Source organism: Protopterus annectens, chromosome 13.part0 (genome assembly GCF_019279795.1).
Source record: "Protopterus annectens isolate FY-2018-M chromosome 13.part0, PAN1.0, whole genome shotgun sequence".
Taxonomy (NCBI): domain Eukaryota; kingdom Metazoa; phylum Chordata; order Ceratodontiformes; family Protopteridae; genus Protopterus; species Protopterus annectens.
Window position 1 is genome coordinate 1,277,631,010 of NC_056747.1, and position 23,170 is coordinate 1,277,654,179.

A 23,170-nucleotide genomic window follows, 5' to 3' on the forward strand; every position below is an offset into this window, starting at 1 on the left:
CTTTCATATTTAATGAATTCAGATGCTAGTAGAAAATAATGAATAAGAATTGGAAAATTAGTAAAGGTAACATAAAATTGCATAGTGTTACTGGTGCATAACCACATTTTCTGTACAGAAGGGGTATGGATATAAGATTCTTACTCAAAAGAACAAAGAGGGTGTGGACAAGGCAAGTCAAAGATTTAAAGGGACCTATATCATCATCATCTTTCAGCTTTTTACGTTGGGGGTCGCCACAGCGGATCATCTCTTTCCATTTCTTCCTATCCACTGCATCTTGCTCTGTCACACCAATCGCCTGCATGTCCTCTCTCACCACGTCCATAAACCTTATCTTAGGCCTTCCTCTTTTCCTCTTACCTGGCAGCTCCATCCTTAGTATCTTTTTCCCAATATACCCATCATCCCTCCTCAGCACATGTCCAAACCAACGCAATCTTGTCTCTCTTGCTTTGTCTCCAAACTGTCCAACAAGAGCTGACCCTCTAATATACTGATTCCTAATCCTATCCATCCTAGTCACACCGAGTGCAAATCTTAACATCTTTAACTCTGCCACATCCAGCTCTGACTTTTGCCTTTTCGTCAGTGCCACCGTCTCCAACCCATATAACATAGCTGGTCTCACTACCCTCTTGTGGACCTTCCCTTTCACTCTTACTGGTACCCGTCTGTCACAAATCACTCCTGACACTCTTCTCCACCCATTCCACCCTGCCTGTACTCTCTTCTTCATCTCTTTTCCACACTCACCATTACTCTGAACTGTTGATCCCAAGTACTTAAACTCGTCCACCTTTACCAACTCTACTCCCTGCATCCTCACCATTCCTCTTCCCTCCCTCTCATTCACACACATATATTCTGTCTTAATCCTGCTGACCTTCATTCCTCTTCTCTCTAGAGCATATCTCCACCTTTCCAGAGTCTCCTCAACCTGATCCCTACTCTCACTACAGATCACAATGTCAGCTGCAAACATCATAGTCCACGGGGACTCCTGTCTGATCTCCTCTGTCAACCTATCCATCGCCGTTGCAAATAAGAAAGGGCTCAGAGCTGATCCTTGATGTAATCCCACCTCCACCTTAAATGGATCTGTCACTCCCACTGCAGTCCTCACCACTGTCACACTACCCTCGTACATATCCTGTACCACTCTTACATACTTCTCTGCCGCTCCCGACTTCCTCATACAGTACCACAACTCTTCTCTAGGAACTCTGTCATATGCTTTCTCCAAGTCTACAAAGACACAATGCAACTCCTTCTGACCTTCTCTGTATTTCTCCAATAACACTCTCAGAGTAAACACTGCATCTGTAGTGCTCTTTCCTTACATGAAACCATACTGCTGATCACTAATGAACACCTCCCTTCTTAACCTAGCTTCTACTACTCTTTCCCATAACTTCAAGCTGTGACTGATCAATTTTATCCCTCTGTAGTTACTGCAGCTCTGCACATCACCCTTATTCTTAAAGATAGGTACCAAAACACTTTCTCCACTCCTCAGGCATCCTCTGACTTTCCAAAATTTCATTAAACAATCTAGTTAAAAATTCCACTGCCATTTCTCCTAAGCACCTCCATGCTTCCATTGAGATGTCATCTGGGCCAACAGCCTTTCCATTCTTCATCCTCTTCATAGCTGTCCTTACTTCCTCCTTGCTAATCTGTTTCACTTCCTGATTCACTATCCCCACTTCATCCAACCTTCTCTCTCTCTCATTCTCTTCATTCATCAGCCTCTCAAAATACTCTTTCCATCTACTCAACACACTCTCCTCTCTTGTGAGTACCTTTCCCTCACTATCCTTTGTCACCCTTACTTGCTGCACATCTTTCCCAGCTCTGTCCCTCTGTCTAGCCAATCAGTGCAGGTCCTTTTCTCCCTCTTTAGTGTCCAGTCTCTCATACAACTCTCCATACGCCTTATCCTTAACTTTTGCCACCTCTCTCTTTGCCATGCGCCTCATCTCCTTATACTCATGTCTACTTTCTTCATCTCTTTGACAATCCCACTTCTTCTTCGCCAGCCTCTTCCTCTGTATACTCTCCTGTACTTCCTCATTCCACCACCAGGTCTCGTTGTCCTCCTTCCTCTGTCCAGACATCACACCAAGCACCTTTCTAGCAGTCTCCCTTACTAGTTCTGCTGTAGTTACCTAGCTATTCGGTAACTCTCCACTGCCTCCCAGTGCCTGTCTTAACTCTTCTCTAAACTCCACTTCACAATCACCCTTTTTTAACTTCCATCATTTAATCCTTGGCACTGCTTTCACACTCCTCCTCCTCTTCTTGATCACCAACGTCATCCTACAGACCACCATTCTATGCTGCTTAACTACACTTTCCCCTGCCACCACTTTACAGTCTCCAATCTCCTTCAGACTGGCCCTCCTACATAGGATATAATCCACCTGTGTGCATCTTCCTCCACTCTTGTGCGTCACCCTATGCTCCTCCCTCTTTTTAAAATACGTATTCACCACAGCCATGTCCATCCTTTTCGCAAAATCTACAATCATCTGACCTTCTGCATTCCTCTCCTTAACACCATACCTACCCATCACTTCCTCATCCCCTCTGTTCACTTCACCAACATGCCCATTAAAGTCCGCTCCAATCACTAGTCTCTCACCCTTGGGTACATTCACCACAACTTCATCCAACTCACTCCAAAATTTCTCTTCCTCATCCATCGCACACCCAACTTGTGGAGCATATGCACTAACAACATTCATCATTACACCATCAATTTCGAGCTTCATAAACATCACTCTGTCAGACACTCTCTTCACGTCTAAAACACTCTTGGCATATTGTTCCTTAAGTATAACCCCTACCCCATTTCTCCTGCCATCCACACCATGATAGAACAATTTGAACCCGTTTCCTAAACACCTGGCCTTACTTCCCTTCCATCTGGTCTCTTGCACGCACAATATATCAACCTTCCTTCTCTCCATCATATCAGCTAGTTCTCTTCCTATACCAGTCATACTGCCAACATTCAAAGTTCCTACCTTCTCTGCTACACTCCTAACCTTCCTCCTCTCTTCCTGCCTTTGGGCATGCCTTTGCCCTCCTCTTCTCCTTCGGCCAACAGTAGCCCAATTTCCACCACCACCCTGTTGGCTAACAGTACTGGTGGCGGTCATTGTTAACCCGGGCCTCGACCGATCTGGTATGGAAATATGAAATTTTTGCGCCATAAGTGATGTGGCAGAATTTTTACGCCGGATGCCCTTCCTGACGCAACCCTCCCCATTTATCCGGGCTTGGGACCGGCACAAAGAAATACACTGGCTTGTGCATATGTGTATTTATTATAGGTTTATATATGGAGGTCCCTTTGTGAATTAGTCTCATTTGACTAGAATTTATGAGACTAAAGCATATTAGCATTCTATACCTCTGGCATTTTCAATATAAAAAAGTAGACAGCCTACAACTGCTTCTATGTTAGGAAAGTGACTCGGATACTGTCACAAAGAATTTATAAGCATTCATATACTATAAGGAACAAAATCCAGAACAATAACATATTTACACACAGTGTGAATTGCAACCATCTTAAAAAGTTTGAGTTTTCAATAATAGAACAACTGGTGATAGATGGAAGGGGATATTATAACAGGTTTTTAGAAGCTTGCAAGATGACAGACCAAATACTGCAAACCACTAATGAAGGTAACTTTTGAACTCCTTTATTGACCAAGTTCCTAAACTTTTGTGCTTCAACAAATCCCTTATCTCAACCTCAGAGATTTCTTCAAATGTTTTTATTGTTGAATTTAAGGGTGGATTAAACACGGTAGGCACCATAAAGTCACTCTTTTTATCAGTATGCTCTTACCCCAACAACAGTCTCAAATTAAGCTTTCGCGTAAAGTCTTTTAAAGCAATGATGGTCTGCACTAAATCCAACCTTCCCGAAGGTATAAAGGAAAATCCTCTGCTAAGCACTTTTATCTCCAACTCAGTCAGTGGTCTACTTGACAAATTGAATATTTTAAATGTCATTGGCATTACCTGTGCTGTCTGTTCAGCTACCAATTTTTCCCTTTTTGAAACAACGGGTAAACACTGGCTTGGTTGGAAGTTTCCACCACTGCTGCCCAAGTTCTGTCTGTACAACTGTTCCTGTCTCTCTGCTCAGGTATGTGCCTCATTTGTTTGCTTCCATCTGTCTCCTGTTGACTGTCCTCTATCCTTTTGGAATGCCTCGTGGTTAAAAAATGGCTGCTTACATTCCATTGCTCATTACCTGCATCATGAGCCTTTCTTTTGCCTCTAATTAGCTTGAACTTGCTGGCGTATCTCCTCGGGGACTGCCCTCCACTTCCTCTCTTGTTGTTAAGGTCATGCTCACAGATCTCGCATTATAGATAGCACGATCTCTAGCTATTTTTTAGTTTATGAACTTGGTCAATAAAGGAGTTCAAAAGTTACCTTCATTAGTGGTTTGCAGTTCTTGGTCTGTCATCTTGCAAGTGTTGTTGGATTTTGACTGTGTTTGCTTTACATTTGATTCAGAGGCACGTTTTCAGTTCTCTCTGGATAGGCTTTTAGAAGCTGATTAATTGAATTGGCTTTAATCTGATCAGTCCTATGTTTAAATAAACACATTAATATTAAATGTTTTTTTTTTGAAAATGAGACCTTTAAATAACTGCCACATCTTTCCTTTATAAGAATATGCCTGGCTGTAAAGTCTTCACATTAAAGTATGTTGATTATAATAAAGACTTTTAAGTTATAACTTTTTTGTGCTTTATTGTTTGGTTTTAGCAAATTGCTTAATTTATATATGATTAATATCAAACTGTTTTAACAGATTTTTTTCAACAGCTTTAAAAAACTTTGACAAGTATTTTATTGTTGTTTTCATATTACTGTGAGAAAACTGATGTGATAGGTTGACTCATTTGGGCATGTGGCAACACAAAGTAGTTAAATTGATATATTTTTATTTTTACATTCTTCTTAAGAAGTTAATAAATAAGTAGATGAAAAGACTTGAATAAACACTGTTGTTTTATTTTAGCATGTTCTGTGTTTTATGGTGTTAATTTTATAGGCATCTGTCTTTAATTTCATTTTTAATCAAGGGAGCATTACCAGAACATTGAACTTAAGTTTCTGTAACAACACATATTTGAATGTGCTAAAGTATCAGTAAGGCCTCCAAATCAGGCACTTTATTGTTCAAATTCCTGATCAAGATAAGTGGTGTGGACAGAATGCCACGCACCATTAGCATCAGTAACAGCCTCAAAAGTTAACCAAATTAAGCAAACAAAACCTACCCCTCACAAAACCACACTGACTAGGATTCAGCAGAGTCCCCTTAATGTAAGCTGGATTAGAATTTCCTTGGAATAGCTAGAAAATGAACTTTGCCTAAAAAGGCACTATGTGGGAAAAAAGGGGACTATATCACATCATTGAATATACTAGTTAGCGAACGCTTATTAGTTGAACATAATAAGTGAAAACTCTAAATAGCGAATGTTCATTTAAGTGAAATGTTTCACTGGGTTAAAAAAAAGTTGGCCAACCCAGCGAACCACAGAAAAACATCACCAAACAAAACCCATCGTAGTAGGGACTATGCCTCCCACCCCACCCAACTAAATATACCAACCCTGAGATCATACTACAGTGGGGAACAGAGCAAATCCCAGATGATGGCTGACCGGTTTTCCCAGCAAAACATTTCGCTTAAATGAACATTCACTATTTAGTGTTTTCATTTATTAGTGTTCGACTAATAAGCTTTTGCTAAATAGTACATTTGATGATATGATATAGACCCAAAGAAAAGGTCTTAGCCAATATGCACAGGCTCTGTGGATAGAGGTGAAGGCCATCCTTGGCAAAGTGAACTCACCTGTCAATCCTTGTCTCCCATGTTGACACACACTTGATCCCCCTGGAATAATGCCAGTTAATAAGACGATTGTTGAAATTATTTTATTTGAAATTATGGTATCATTCTCAGATGGGGCAAAATACTGCTTAAGACAAGTGTCTCACCTGTTTCAGACACATGCATATACAGCTCAGTTATGTCTCACTGCATTTCCACTCCTGGAAAGAGGACTTTGGTCATTTACCACAACATGGGTGACAATGAGAATTTGTTCGTACTTGGATTAAAGGGGCCTAAGTGATCTGGTCACATCCCAAATCCTGCCCATGGCTGTCATGTAGAGCACTCTGACCTTTAACTTTCTTCTTTTTTTCCCACATAAGTCAACAGTCACTCCTCTGTGGTTTGCTATTTCTTTGTCCAGTCAGTGGCTTCTCAGTCCTGTCATGTTCTTTTTTTTTTTTTTTTTTTTTTTGCTACATTTAAAAATGTTACAGTTCAACAGGATTAATTTTATTATTCTTGGTTTTCACTAATGTCGCCATTTAAAATACTAGTAAGCAGTGTGGGATAGAATTTAGACTCCACTTAACAATGTTCATCTTGAATGCTTGTTTGTCTAGAGGAGGACCATATGACTGATAATTTATTTATTTAATTTATTGATTTGTTTACCAGGTGAGTGAACTGGTCAGCCAACCCTATTCGGTCATGACCCGGGCACAGACAGGTGTGCAGTATATCACATTTTGATTTCTCAGAACAACTATTGTGATAACACTTAAAGCAATTCAGTATGGAAAATTACTAGGTACACAGTTACACTTCAGTTTAGCACTGAAAACAAATCAGTATAAAAATATTTCTAAGTTATGATGCTTAAAAAAGATATTGTTTAACAATGTGCTGATAATATAATGCATTCAACAATGTGTAGAACTAACCCGGCATCAGTGAAGCATGTGTGTTTAGATTCAATTTACAAGAATTCTCACAATTTTTTTTTAATTTTTCCAGAGTTTTGAGTATTTTTTACATTGTTTTATAGCTTATTCCGTAGAGCTGTACCCTGCCTGGAAATGTCTTTTCACCCATGGCTGCTTAGAGTTACATCTCACTAGTAAGAGGGTGTACTCTTGGGCATTTCTGAGACTCTAGCTTTGTCCTCTTAGGGGAAAGTTTCTATTCATAGTGGAGCAGTAGTCAAAGAGAAATATTTTAAATATAAGGGATCCCAGAAAGAGAGTAGCTCTGTCTGTGACCGGTATCCAGTTAAAGTCATTAAGCATGTCTCAATGATGTCTTCTTTGGTCAGCAAGTAGAAACAATTGCATATTTTACTTTTGGATGCCTGTACATTTTCATTATTATTGGCCGAGTTAAGGCATAATAGAGGTAGACCATATTTCAGTTTTGAAATGAGATAATTTTGGTCAATGGGGGGAGAGGAGAGGGGTGATTCTGTAAATAGTGTGAGCTGTGTAAGTATTTTGGATGTGATATTTTCAGTATGTGTAGGTAAGTTAAACAGGTGCCTAGAGAAATTTCTAGGTATTTTTGTTCTGAGACATTGTGTATGATGCTTCCTTCCGTGTCTTTAAGGAGTAAGAGTGGTAGGCGAGTTAGTTTCTTGCTCATAGAAAAAGCCATTACATTGTTTTTTCTTGTTCTTAATTAGGAGTCAGTTGCTACAGAGCCATTTGCATAGCAGTGAAAAATTAGTTTATAAATTTGACTGAAGGGTGATATGAGTTGTTTCCTTCAAGAAGCAAAATGTTGCCTGCATACGTAACAATGTTAAGGTTAGGTACATCGAGGCTGATGTCACTGATAAAGAGAGAGAAGAGTAAAGGTCCTTACATTGTCCCTTGGGAGACTCCTTTGTTGTGGGTCCCATTGTCTGAGAGAGAATTGTTGACATAAATTTGAAATATTCTGTTTTTGAGGTAATTTTGGAACCATATAATTGTGCTACTTCCAAAAATTATCTTGCTGAGTTTGTAAATTTGAAGGTAGTGGCTAAGTGTTTTGAAGGCTATAGTCGTATCTACAAATACTCTGGCTGCAATAAGGCCATGGTTGATGAAGATATCATTTCAGTAGCTGAGAATAAGGCTATCAGGGTGTGAAAGGAATTTCTGAAGCTGTGTTGTCGGTCAGAAACTAGTCCGTAGCTACTGATATTTTGAAAAGCTGTTTGTATAACAGCTTTTCAAATATTTTAGTAATTGGACAATGATTAGAAATGGGTCTGTAATCTTTTCATCCAATGGGTGTGGGAGGTTTTGGTACAGGTATGACTATGGAGTGTTTGAAGGCTGCTGGGACTAAATCAGATGTCAGAGCCAAGCTATATATATGAATGAGGGTTTTGGTAATTTTAATAGCTGCTTGTTTGAGGAAGGTGGAATGTAGTGTTGTGATGTTGGCACCAGAGGGGCTTAGTTTTGTAAGTAGATAGTAGGTCTGCTTGACCAAGGCAACACATTAGTGGAACATGGCTGTATGATCTGCTAATGGAGAGAGATGGATGGGAGATTATCCAAGATCCGATTCAGGTGCATTGTTCTGAGGAAGTAATAATTTAGTAATGTCATTTATGGTACAGGATGATTAGTATTTGCATTCATTAATAAAGTTAGTGTTACTATGATGGTTTATTTGCAGGTCCAGTCAGTAATGTTAATGGTGAGCTATTTTATCTCTTTCCAATACAGTTTTGGCTTACTTGTGAATATTAATTGCTTTTGGTGCTATTGGTGGCCATTCTAGCTGAATATCTATGATCTAAGTATATTTGATGTAGCTGATTGTTAATTATCTCTTGTTTACAATTTGTCCAAGCAGTAGGTATCTGCTTAAGTTTTTGTTTTATGTATTCTATTAGTCACAGACATTTTTGACCGCTTACATTTCTTCTAGAAAGAGGGAAAAGGGTTTATTGTATGTGTAAGAGGGTGTCGCTAAAGTATGAGAGCTGGAGTCGGGTCATGATAGGGTTTATATGGGAGACAAATCAATATAGTTACAGCAAGTATGTAGTTGTGGTATTTTATTTTGGGGAAAAGGTCTGCCTGGTACTGTTTATCAGAGAGCTTTTTTAATTTTAGAAGACCACTTAGAGAGTACTGATTAGTGATCGCTAATGGTATTGGGCTGGACTACAATATGCAAACTTTGGTACTAAATGTTAGTTACTATGAGATTAAGGGTAAAGTGGATACCTATAAGAGTGTTCGGTTTTGTGGGCTGCTGTGCCATCTGTGTAAAGCTCTATGACACATTTTTTTGTTAAGTTTAAATGCTTCAGTCCCCATAGCATTTAAGTTGAAGTTGTATAAAATAACAGAATTTTTTTGAAAAAACATTTTAAAGAGTGTTTGTTCTATTGCTGCAAGTGAAGAGGGAGGAGGGATATAGATGCTCCTATAATTGTGGACACTGTGACAAATGTATATAAACAGAACACTTTAGTAAAAAGAGGTGGGAATTTACAGTTTGTTGAAGCACAACAATATACATGATCTTACCGTTTCTCTTTCTTCTACTGTTGCGCGTTCTTAATCTTTTTCAACATCAAAAAGGTTAATGTTAACAAAAAAGATATTTTGACAAAACAAAATGAGCCTAGGTCAAAAAAAAAAACAGATGGAAAAAAGAAGTAATGGGTATTCCCTGCTCAAATGTCTAATCTATGGAGCTCAAGTCAAATTCACTTGAGGGGCAGCAGTTACTGATGGAGGCACTGTGACATGAAGTTCCAGGCAAAACCTCTCATCCTCCAAGCAATGGCCTTTAGATTTGTTACCCCACTCCACAGGCTGAAGTTATCCCAATTCCCCCATCTCCCAGATGCCACTTCCATGACGATTCATCAAATTACAACTCAGTGAGAAAAGAACTTGAAAAGCATGACTGGTCAGAATTCATCCTCAAAAAAATAAAAATTAAATGTAAGAATCCTGCACCGCCCACCCTGGGAGGCAAACTCCCTCTTCACCCTCCCCAATTCCAAATATACAACAGACCAAATAATACAAAGTCAGCCACGGATTAGTAGAACTTTCTAAAAACACAGATCTGGATGATACTCATAAAAACTACAATAAATAATAATAAATCATCCAGATTTGTGTTTTTGGAAAGTTCTACTAATCCACGGCTAAGCTTGTATTATTTGGTCTTTTGCTTTCTTTCGTTTCGGAGTTTGTTGGAAGTGTTTGCGTTACAGTCTGCCATGGCTTCAGAAGGCTTTCCTCCCTCGTCATTGCCATTATAGGCAGATAGTGATGTTAATAAACTACAACGAGCAGTTGGAAATCTTACCCTCCTAATTCAACAATTGACCCAGAGGCTGAATGACCTTACTCAGCAGCAGGGCAACAATGGAATGATAGCAGGTACAGCTAATACGAATGTACAACAGAGTCTGAATTCGCAATTCATCAATAATGCCATTGGGTTAAATAATATTAATCAACAGCGTAACCCTGGTGGGATACAAAATGAACCGGTGAGGCATTTAGGATAGACAGGTGAAGTACCAGTGCTTAATGAGTGGTCAATTAACAATTACAGCTTTAACTCTGAAAGTCAGCAAAATGTTAACAGTTTTACAAATAAGTTATCTGAGCTGAACTACAAGTTACTGAAATTGAAAAAGCTTGAATTAGAAAACATCTGTTTCTTAGAATCAATTAGAATGAATATGGTACCAAAAGGGCTTAGACTGTGGCGTATGCGAATGGAGTGGAATCAAATTCCATGTTCCATAATGAACCACTTGCACTCTTTGACAAACATGGGTGCAAATATATGGAGATGGTTGTTAAGTATAATACCAAACTAATTGAAGCATTGACTAGGGAAGTGAAGGCTTTGAATAAGGAAATAGTCCAGGATAGATTTTATCAGGATAATAAAATATAGCATTGCCGTATTTTTACCAGCATTGAATCTCAATTAAATAAAGTGAAATCTAACAAAATGAAAAAATTAGATTGTGATAGAGGAGATTATCAACATGATACAGTTTATTCTAAATCCCCTGAATCTCACGTATGGGGAGAAGAAACTTCAATAGGAATACGGTACCGAATGGGAACTTCAGTAGGAATACGGTACCGAATGGGAACTTCAATAGGAATACGGTACCGAATGGGAACTTCAGTAGGAATACGGTACCGAATGGGAACTTCAGTAGGACTACGGTACCGAATGGGAACTTCAGTAGGAATACGGTACCGAATGGGAACTTCAGTAGGAATACGGTACCGAATGGGAACTTCAATAGGAATACGGTGCGAATGGGAACTTCAGTAGGAATACGGTACCGAATGGGAACTTCAGTAGGACTACGGTACCGAATGGGAACTTCAGTAGGAATACGGTACCGAATGGGAACTTCAGTAGGACTACGGTACCGAATGGGAACTTCAGTAGGAATACGGTACCGAATGGGAACTTCAGTAGGACTATGGTACCGAATGGGAACTTCAGTAGGACTACGGTACCGAATGGGAACTTCAGTAGGAATATGGTACCGAATGGGAACTTCAGTAGGACTACGGTACCGAATGGGTTTGTTGCACGAGGACAAAGCATTCAAGGAAATGATAATGAGGAGCACAAAACCAGCTTTAGCAACCCAGGTAATCAAATTAATGAGGATTTTCCCAAACTCAGGAGATCCGAGCGAATAAGGAACAGGAATCTAAGGAACAACTAGGGCGTGAATGTTGCTTGCACACCCTCTACTAGGAACTAATCAAATTTTTATGCAGCGCACTGGCCTCCACCAAACAACCCACACCAGGGGCAAACACAGTCCTACAGGAGATATTAACTGAAGCTACCCCGACTGATGAAAGGAACCAAGTGCATTCATCTTTAAAAATCATTTTTAACTCTGAAGTGGATTTTAAAGTATACAATTTTTCTAGTGTGAATATTGATATAACAGATGTGGATATTTTTTCTAAGGGAACTAATTTTGTACCAACAAAAAGAGCGAACATCACTGGAGTACTAATTCAGCTCAAACTATTTATACGTAAGTTCAATTTGCAATTTTTTTCTTTTAAATAATGTACCTGACGTCAATAATATTTTAAGAATGGCAAGCATTTTCAACCCACCCTTACACCCTGCTGTTGCTATGTATGAAAACAATCTGTGAGAGTGATATTAGGTATAAACTCACTAAGAAAATGAATGATTGTGAATTTAATTTATCTGTGGATGAGTTTAGGAAAATTCTATACATTTGTGATACGAATTTAAGACTCATAAAGCCAGATAAGGGTGGGGAGTTAGTTATGATGGATTTGAATGATTATGTTGCAAGAATACATACTATATTAAATGGAGAAGCATATGAAAGTTCCAACAGAAATCAACTGAATATTGCTTATAAAAAGATATGTGAGCAGTTAAGTGACATGTTCATAGAAGGTAGGATTTCTATCGATGAATTTAATTACTTAAACATTTTTTCTCCTATAATTCCCACCATGTTCAGGGTCCCCAGAATACATAAGAACTTGGAGAATCCTCCTATGCCCCCTAGAGTTGATGGTAGGGGTTCTATGATTTGTGCTATAGCAAGATATCTGAATCATCATTTAAAAGCCCTATTACATGACAAGGAACATTTGTGTAAGGATTCTTGGCATCTCCTAGAAAAGATCAATGGGGAAGAATTTTATAAGAATGACTTCCTAGTGACAATTGATGCTAAGGATCTCTACACGGTAATTGCTCATCCTATAGGGCACACGTAGTTTGGGAATTATTTGTAAAGAAGAGGGATCGAACAATTAAAAATTAACACCTATCTAGAAATGTTGTAGATGGTGTTGGAAAATAATTTTATATTTTGAGGGAAATATATACTTACAAAAAAAAGGAATAGCCATGAGCTCACTGGTTGAATCCCGCTTTGCTAACATTGTAATGTTATAATATAGCAATAACCCACGCCTGGGTGTGGGTAATGCTGGATTTACCCACGGTTGGTGTGGCTTGGTCACGAGGGCAAAGCCCGAGTGGCCAAACAAAGTCAACCATGGGTAAATCCAGCATTACCCACACCCAGAAGTGGGTTATTGCTATTATACAATGACATTACTTAAGAAAAAAAATAATTACTTTTCTTAAATAATGGCATTGTATGATGCCTCCTTGCTGCCCTTCCACAGCTGTCTGGTATTCTGTGGCAGTTCTGATGTACTGCGCATGCGTATGCCTACGCAGTACATCAGAGCTGTGGGCAAAAGCAAAGGAGAAAGCACGATCTCCGTTGCTTTTTACAAACTGTTTTGCTATGTTAAATGGGTTTAACATAGCGAGACAGCTTTACAAAAAGCAACAGAGAATCTCCGTTGCTTTTTTTTTTAAAGCTGTCTCGCTATGTTAAACTCGTTTAACATAGCGAGACAGTGTTGCTGTAAGAGTTATAGTAATGGAAAAAGTGCGGGTGACCGGACCTTTTTCCATTACTATAACTCAGATTTACAATGTGCACACTGACCAATCAGCGTGCACGTTTTTAAATATTAATGGGGGGGTTGTTGTATAATGAGAATTTTTACATATAAAAAACAATGAATTTGAAAAATCATGCAGGTTATACATTACATACCAGGATGATGACTTTATTAAATGGAGTGATAATCAGGAACAACTTAATAGATTTTTGGATTATATTAATAATAGCCCAGATTTTTTTGTCTTTCTCCCACACTATTAATAACACATCCATAGCATATTTGGATATATTTTTAGAGAAGGATGTAGTGGGTGAGAGATACCTATCGCAAATCTATAGTAAGTCTACCTATTCAAACACAATGTTACACTATTCTAGCTGTCACCCATTTCATCAAAAGAAGGCTGTCATAAAAGGCCAGTTAGTCAGGGCCTCGTGTTTGACTTTATTGGATATCCATCTATGTTCCTAAAATGAGGGTATTCTAAATATTTAATAGATAATATCATAGAGGAGGTAACATCAAAAAGGGTAAATGGGTACTTATGCCTCAGAGTAGTATGAGTGTACAAAATGATGTTAACCCTATTGAAATTTTTATGTTTGTTTGTCTTTTTGGCTTTTCCCGGTTAGAGGTCGCCACAGGCAAATTCTGGTCCGCTAATGATTGGCAGTTGATTTTTTTTTTTTGGTGCCAAGTTGCCAGCCTGATGCCCAACCTTCAGTGAAGGCATGCCCATTCACGCATGTCTTTCGGAGGCCACTCGACCGCAGGGAGGACATGCAGACTCTGCACAGAAGGCACTCCAGCTGAGAATTGAACAGGAGAACCTCTTGCTGTGAGGCAACAATGCTACTGCTGTACTACTGCGGCATACTCCTATTGAAATTTCTATAGGGGGCACAAATTCTATTTACACTAATGCTTTTGTTTCTACTTATAGCCCGGATAGTGGAATTGTTAAATATATTTTAAACAAAAAATGGGTGCCCCTACTAGAGGACATTCATTTTTGTAAAAGGTTAGGTGAAGCACTAGTTACTGTTTATGAAAAAGGTTTTAATTTAAATAATTTTTTGAGAAGAAAAGTTTGGTATATAAAACTATAAGTAATATGTCAAGATGCGTTAGATGCAATATTTGTAAATATATTGTGAGGGCACTGAGTTCCGAATAAATAAAAGGAGATTTTATATGCATGGTAAATATAACAGTGAAAGTAAAGGAGTCATTTACTGTGCATTAAGGCAAGATTGTCAGGGATTTTATATAGGTAAAACAGAATGCAAATTGTGGCCGTATGTACGAACATATTTATGAAATTAAAAAGGGAAGATGTACAATGAACAAATGCATTATTTAAGCATATCAGGGAGCATTCTAACCATCATTTTAAATTTTGGATTTTAGAGAAGGTAGAGATTAATGAAAGAGGAGGTCCATGGCCTGTATGTGTAGAAATACAAGAACTATTCTGGCAATTGTATTTTAATGCCCATAACCAACCAAGACTCAATGAAAATGTATCCATTGCCCCAATTCTGAAATTAAGATCTTTACAAAGATAGAATTAGATGGAATTGTGTTTTATTATGTGTTATAATTGTATATGTTGACATTTTTTTTTGTTTAACCAATAAGCATTATTTAAGCTGCTGTTATGTTAGGTCTCTAAATGAATGAATGAATATCCTCTGGGTTATGTGATTTAATTGGGTATTTAAGTGGGTGTTTTGAATGAAGTGGTATCTGAAGAAGTTTTACATGTTGTAAGACAACAGTGCTCATCCTTTTTATCTTTCGTGTTTTATAATAAAAGTTAAAGCTTTTAAGAGTATCATCCGGATTTGTGTTCTTGGAAAGTTCTACTAATCGACAGCTGACTTTGTATTATTTGGTCTATTGGTTATCATTCTTTTCGGAGTTTGTCCCAATTCCAAATATACCAACTCTATGGTCATAACAAGGAATTACTGCAGGTGTGTACTTAGAAACTGCAGTAGCAATAATTTCCTATGGAAAACAACAACTGGAGAGTTCAACTTTGTCAAGCTAAATTTGACCATATAGTACTTTATCCAATTTGCACTTGATGAGGTATAGAAAAGCCCCCGGGTGCCTCATTACAAATTACAAAATTAGGAGTATACTAAAGATGCAGCAAATCAGAAATAGGCTGTTGGATTGGCTAAGATGGTTACTAAAATGACATTTGGTGGTAAATTAAAAAATGAACAGAAAATGGCTTCCTCTATGCACTTCTGTTCTCAGACATCTAGTGTTGGATCAATGCCGCCTCAGACCTTGTAACACACACCAATGGCTTCCTCTATTTCCTTTGTGTCAGCGCAGATGTCCAATATTTGACTATGTTTTAGTTACAAAGCACTATTTCAATGTCCTTCAAAAGAGATTTTGGGTTTAGTAGAAGTTTAGTAGCCCTTGTGAAACCTTTAGGTTAGACAAATGTGTCTGAGAAGTTCTGAGGAATGCAACTGTCATCCTGAGAAAAGCAGGACTGTAAATGCAGACATGGGAATATGCACTATGTCTGATTGTACAGGACCTTGGAGTATTCCCGTGTCCCTAGGTACAGCGATCTTGAAGTTGCTATAGAGAAATAGCAAGGATAAGAGGTGCAAGGGAGCAAAGTCCCACAGAAAAAATGCTTTACTGTCATAAAAGTATAACAGCAAGTTTCAAACTTTTTTATACTGAACTGCACATTGTTTTTATTTTTTTTTTGAGTTACAGGACTCACAGTTTTGGATCTCATGGGGACCCATAAGTGTTATCCTCTTATAAAAATAATTTGCCTTCTTAGCTTAAGATTCATGAGCCCTTTGCAGTTCCATCTGTAATTCCAGTGTTTCATGATGCCTGCGAAGCACAACCTCAGCAGTTTGTTTCAGGCAGGTATTATTTCATCCAAAACTGCCAGTCATCTTCAAGTTGGTGATCCACAAAAGCAGATTCTTTATCTGTTACCCAAAATCCACAAATCTCTCAGTGCTCCTCCTGGGAGACCTATTGTGTCCGGATATGGATCCCTTACAGAACCTTTATCAGTTTTTCTAACATCATACCTTAAGCCATTATTGCCCATGGTCAGAGCTCGTATACAGGACACCACTGAATTTTTAAATATCATTGTTGATACACAATTAGATCCAGAATGGATAATGTGCACTTTAGACGTGAAATCCCTTTATACGAGCATTCCCCATTGGGCGATTATTGGCTCCAAAGATCTGATCTATACCCACCCATCGCTACTAGTATGTTTGTCTGAGTATGTTCTAAATAAAAATGTTTTTTTCTTCCAGGGTGATTGCTATTGGCAACTTAGAGGTACAGCTATGGGGGCTTCTTTAGCCCCCTACGCTTCTGACCTCTTTATGGCATACCTGGAGGAATGTCTCATATATGATCCTTTGCATAACATTTACTTAGAGATGGATATTTGGAGCGTTATCTTGATGATTGTTGGATGGTGTGGCGTGGATGTTGACTATTTGATGGAATTTGTGGAACATTTGAATAGCAATGTTTGGGGTATTGAATTCTCTATAACATACCATAAGTTTACTATTGACTTTTGGATGTTACGGTATATCGGAATGAGGACAATACCCTAAGTACTAAAATACATATTCATTCATCAAGCATGCACCCACGCACACCATCATCCCATCATCCCAAAAATATTTTTATTCTACGTTTCAAACGATTCATCTCCTCACGATCATGAGGATGCCATAAAGGATTTAAATCACAGATTTCTGGATAGAGGCTATTCTATCAGGGACATATCTAGTGCCAGGGTGTGGACAGATCAGCAGTCTAGATCAGATCTTTTAAAATATCAGATTAAGGATGCTGTTAAAGGTGATACCATTCGATTTATTACTACATTTGGGAAGAATCACCAATTGATCAGAAGTGTGTTGAACAACAATTGGAATATACTTTTGGCCAATGAACATCTCCGTCATATTTTGACCGACCAATGTTCTATTTCTTACAGGAGGGGCAAAACTTTGGGCATGTTATTTTCCCATTATAAACATCAGGATAGTGGAGGTGCAACATATAGACAACTTACCATCACTGGTGATGAGTTGTTGGGGTCTTTCCCTTGTGGTTGCACCTCCTGTATAAGTATTAATAAAACCAAGGAATTCTCTAGTGCCAACACCAGTAAGATATTTGATATTATTTGCCAATTGTTCAACATGTTGGGTGATTTATTTAGCTATATGTCAGTGTCAGGCTTTTTATGTTGGCAAAACCTCACGGTCCCTCAGAACTCGAATAGGAGAACACCGTAGTGACATTCGGACTCATAAAATTAGCAATGCATTATACCAACATACTGTTAAGCATCCATCTGCTAAATTCATATTTTGTGCTATTGATAAAGTACAGGGTAATAGGTCCAATCAGACTGGTTGGCAGAGCGTTTTAAGTATGAAGGAAAAATATTGGATCATACATTTGGGAGCCCTTTTTCCACCCGGCTTGAATGACCATTTATAAGATACTATATATACTATACATTTATATGTTATTCTACACCACATCTTGGCTATACATTATTATTATTGATATAACATTTTTGTTTATATTGTATTATTTATACACAGTTTGTGCATCCATGTATTTCTATCCATCAGTCAGGTTTTAAAGTGGTGCATGTCTTTAAATTTGGATTTGCAATTGATTGTTAGCCACTTGGTTATTGGCTAATTATTTATATATATACAAGGAGCATGTTTATGGAATTATCATGTTTTTTCCTCACTGAAGAAGGTACTATACCGAAACTAGTCTGAGGCATTATTATTTTTTTGTCAAGAGAGTGTTAGTGTCTTAGACACTATTTTCACTTCAATAAAGCTTTTGGGAACCGGTTGCTGGCTCTTGTTTGTTCCTGTTCTGCTGTTGGGTAGTGTGTCACTGCTGTGTTTTCCTCGCCCCTGGCTGTTGTAGAAATGACTCCTCTCCTCTGAAATTTGGACTTATTTGGATTTATAGCATGCGTGGTGACTTTTCTTTATATATATTTTTGGTCTTCTCTTTAATATTCTTTTTCAATAGACTGCCACACTTTTGTGCTCCAGAGTTGTTATACTGGGTTTAATCAGTCTATCTATTGGATATGTGTTTAATTATACTTTTGGACAACTAATATATCACTTTAGGCATTTTTGCTTATCACGCCATTGTGAAATCGGAAGCACCACGGAATGTTACTACAGGCAGGGTTGGTTCTGCCTTTGACTCTAATTGTGTATGTTCCTATTTTTTATGAGGACATATTTTGTAACTGTTTGCAGCAACATTTCTAAGGACTGCTGTCTATCTGTGGGTATTCGGTTTTCGCCATGATGGCGCCTCGTTTTTGATGGCGTGCTATTTTCAACTTTCTACTGGACTTTTCTTTTTTCTTTTGGATTGAGACAAGTTTGTTTATTGGGCTGTGATTATACAGTCAGATTTGTTATTTGAATTATAAGGGTCACATGCGGATGCTATGCTTATGGTGAAATATGTTGTATTAACAAGTGTACATTTTCAAATGTTATTGAAATTGTGTACTATACGTAAGTAATGCAATTTCATTTCTTGGTTATAGGTGTTGGAATATAATCTTTTAGAAGAATGGTTTCATTCTTAGGATATTTATGATATGTATATACAATCTGCATTTACTATTACAATATGCAAATATTTTTAGGTTGATAATCAGGTACAATATAGTGTATGCTTTGCATGCTATATGTCCTTTTAGGCAAGACATGTGTACATACATACATTGGGTTCATTTTTTTCTCATAATGGAAATGGCTTTGGTATTATATGGGTTTTTGCAATATATTCATGACAATTAGAATACAAATTATGGTATTCATGTTTAATAACTCTACAGGGATCATACGATAGGGTCATTATACATTATATATTAATTGTATATGAATGTTTAACCCTTTGGATTCATGAATATTATTTGTTATCAGATTACAGTTATTGTTACTGTGGTCATGCCCATTATTTTCATAGACATTTTCCTATTTTAAACATCATTATTGTTTTGAGTGTGGACTGAACATTGTTGTTTGTCAGTCATCATACATTGACAGACTTTAATTGAGTAGGACAATATTGGGTTTATAATACCTATTTGTACTATTGGTAACCAATGGCTATTTTAGCTATGGGATGGTTACATCTTTATTATAACATCTGTTAGTGGTCTGTACAAAAAATTTTTTGAATCTTTGGAACTCAGGTATTTTGGCACATGTTATGATTGCATTACATGCATTGTCTATTTCAGTGACAAACAAAATTTTTGATTAGTGGACTACATCTGAACATTTTTTCACCATTATTATGTTAGGCCATGTTTAATTTTATTATCCAAAGGATAAATGAGTATAGCAGTTCAGTGTATGGGGGATGACTCCATTCCATTTGACAAGTATATTGAATGATATACACTGAGGTCTTGGTGGACATCATATAATTTACATCTACAGATTATTATCATTTTTCCTTCTTATCTTTTTGTCTTTTATATTGGGGTACTTCTTTGGACCACTGATCAATTCTAATATGGATTTGGACCAAATATTATCTGGGTTGTGTGCTGATAGGGGGGAATATAGCATTTTTGGCCTGGTGGAAGGCCCAAGCAAGAACCACAATATAAACAACCCAAACAGTGAAGGGGTTGTGATTTGGCATTCCGTAGATGGATAAGGGACTTAGGGTCTCAGAGCCAATATTTGGCATTTAAGGTTGTTTAAGGCCTATTTTCATAAAGGCTTAGCACCCAGAGGCTTATCAATTAAGTAAGCCCCTTGTGGGTAGATCTGAACAGAGACTCACAGAGGAATGGGATGGAGGAAGGGTTCAATGGTATTTGTGAAAATTTTATTGGATTATTATGAAAGAACAGTAGATATCCTGCTCAGGGAGGTAAAAGATCTAAGTATGGAATGCCAAAAATATAAGGATAGTACCAAATATTCTAGTTGTGTTGAGGTTTATGATAATATGGTGAAAGATAGAAAACTTAAAAAATTTTCCAGGGATATACATGATTATTTTAAAACATCATGATTCTAGTTACACTAGTACTTCAGGAGAGTCATCCCTACACTGACAGCAGGGAGGCAGCCAGTGTCCGATCTCCAAAATCAATCTAAGTTCCCTTTAGACATGTTGGGAAATTGAATACAGACTCCATGACAGGGTTAGTTCAGGCACTGTTGAACAAATAGTTGAACCTTTTGACAATGTCTTAAATTTGTCTGATCACACACTTACTAAAGAACAACATTGCATTCTTAATAAAGGATTGGTTTTGTACCATTATTCAGTATCTGTAGATGTTATGGAATTTTGCAGAAAGTTGAATTTAAAAATTTTTTCAATCATCAGAGTAACCCTGTCACTCAAAGATCTACTGATTTTACTTTTAAAAATCAACATTCCAACCTTTTGAGGGACCTACACTTTCCAAATTTTAATATCAACATAGCTCAGGACAATATCACACCTTCTTATGTACAGGAAGGATTGAGACAATTGTCAGATGCCCAGTGCTATCAGCATATGAGGATAGATCCAACACCTAAGTTTAAACAAGACATTGATGCATTTATCCAACAGGCAGTACAAGAAGGTATTATTTCATCCAAAACTGCCAGTCATCTTCAAGTTGGTGATCCACAAAAGCAGATTCTTTATCTGTTACCCAAAATCCACAAATCTCTCAGTGCTCCTCCTGGGAGACCTATTGTGGGAGACCCGGATATGGATTTATCAGTTTTTCTAACATCATACCTTAAGCCATTATTGCCCATGGTCAGGCTTCGTATACAGGACACCACTGAATTTTTAAATATCATTGTTGATACACAATTAGATCCAGAATGGATAATGTGTACTTTAGACGTGAAATCCCTTTGCTCTGCATTCCCCATTGGGGCTGGCCTACAGGCGTTGGATTATTGGCTCAAAGATCTGATCTATACCCACCCGGATTTAATACGCTACTAGTATGTTTGTCTGAGTATGTTCTAAAAAAAAAAAAATGTTTTTCTTCCAGGGTGATTGCTATTGGCAACTTAGAGGTACAGCTATGGGGGCTTCTTTCACCCTATGCGCTGACTTTTTCTCTTGCATACCTGGAGGAATGTCTCATATATGATCCTTTGCATAACATTTACTTAGAGGAGATGGATATTTGGAGCGTTATCTTGATGATTGTTGGATGGTGTGGCGTCGCGGATGTTGACTATTTGATGGAATTTGTGGAACATTTGAATAGCAATGTTTGGGGTATTGAATTCTCTATAACATACCATAAGTTTACTATTGACAGTACTAAAATACATAGGAAGTACCCACAATTTGACAGATCAGCAGTCTAGATCAGATCTTTTAAAATATCAGATTAAGGATGCTGTTAAAGGTGATACCATTCGATTTATTACTACATTTGGGAAGAATTGAACAACAATTGGAATATACTTTTGGCCAATGAACATCTCCCAGGAGGGCAAAAACTTGGGCATGTTATTTTCCCATTATAAACATCAGGATATGGAGGTGCAAACATACATATAGACTTACCATCACTGGTGATGAGTTGTTTGGGACTTCTTTTGTGTCATTTGCACCTCTCCTAAGTATTAATAAAACCAAGGAATTCTCCTAGTGCCAACACCAGTAAGATATTTGATATCGTATTATTTGCCAATTGTTCAACATGTTGGGTGATTTATTTAGCTATATGTCAGTGTCAGGCTTTTTATGTTATAAAATTAGCAATGCATTATACCAACATACTGTTAAGCATCCATCTGCTAAATTCATATTTTGTGCTATTGATGCTTTTTCCACCCGGCTTGAATGACCATTTATAAGATACTATATATACTATACATTTATATGTTATTCTACACCACATCTTGGCTATACATTATTATTATTGATATAACATTTTTGTTTACATTGTATTATTTATATACAGTTTGTGCATTCATGTATTTCTATCCATCAGTCAGGTTTTAAAGTGGTGCATGTCTTTAAATCTGGATTTGTAATTGATTGTTAGCCACTTGGGGTTTTGGCTAATTATATATATATATACAAGGAGCATGTTTATGGAATTATCATGTTTTCCTCTTTCACTTCAATAAAGCTTTTGGGAACCGGTTGCTGGCTCTTGTTTGTTCCAGCTACTGCTAGGACACCAGACTGGTTATAAAGCATCCGGAAGGCAATGAATTCTTGTAAAAATATTGCTTCCATGATGAGTGAATGAAACTAAATATGCTAAGGATCAGAATCCTGAACTGCATTCATTAGAACAAAATGGTAAAAAAATGAAAAAACACTTTTTAAGGGTTACATTTGATTGCCCACAACCCCCTGCATCAACATGAAGAAGGGAGTTTTCCCAAAAAGGATATTACTGCCAGCAGAACTGTCCGCCAGTGACTTCCTATGGAGGAACTCCAATCATCAGTGGATTGAACCTTGGGCAAATAAAGATCAAGAGCTCAGTTTTTGTCCACCTTTAGATTACCCTAAAACGCAATGTGGTTGATCCTGCTGCCAGAGCTCTCTAAATATGTAAAGGGTCTAAAAAGACAGATGCACTTAATGTCTAAAACTCCAAATGATAAAGACAATAGAACTATGAGTACATTTGGCAAGATGGATGCAACCATGAAGTTAGGACTATTTTATTTAACATTTGTTGACTGGGAAAGTCTGA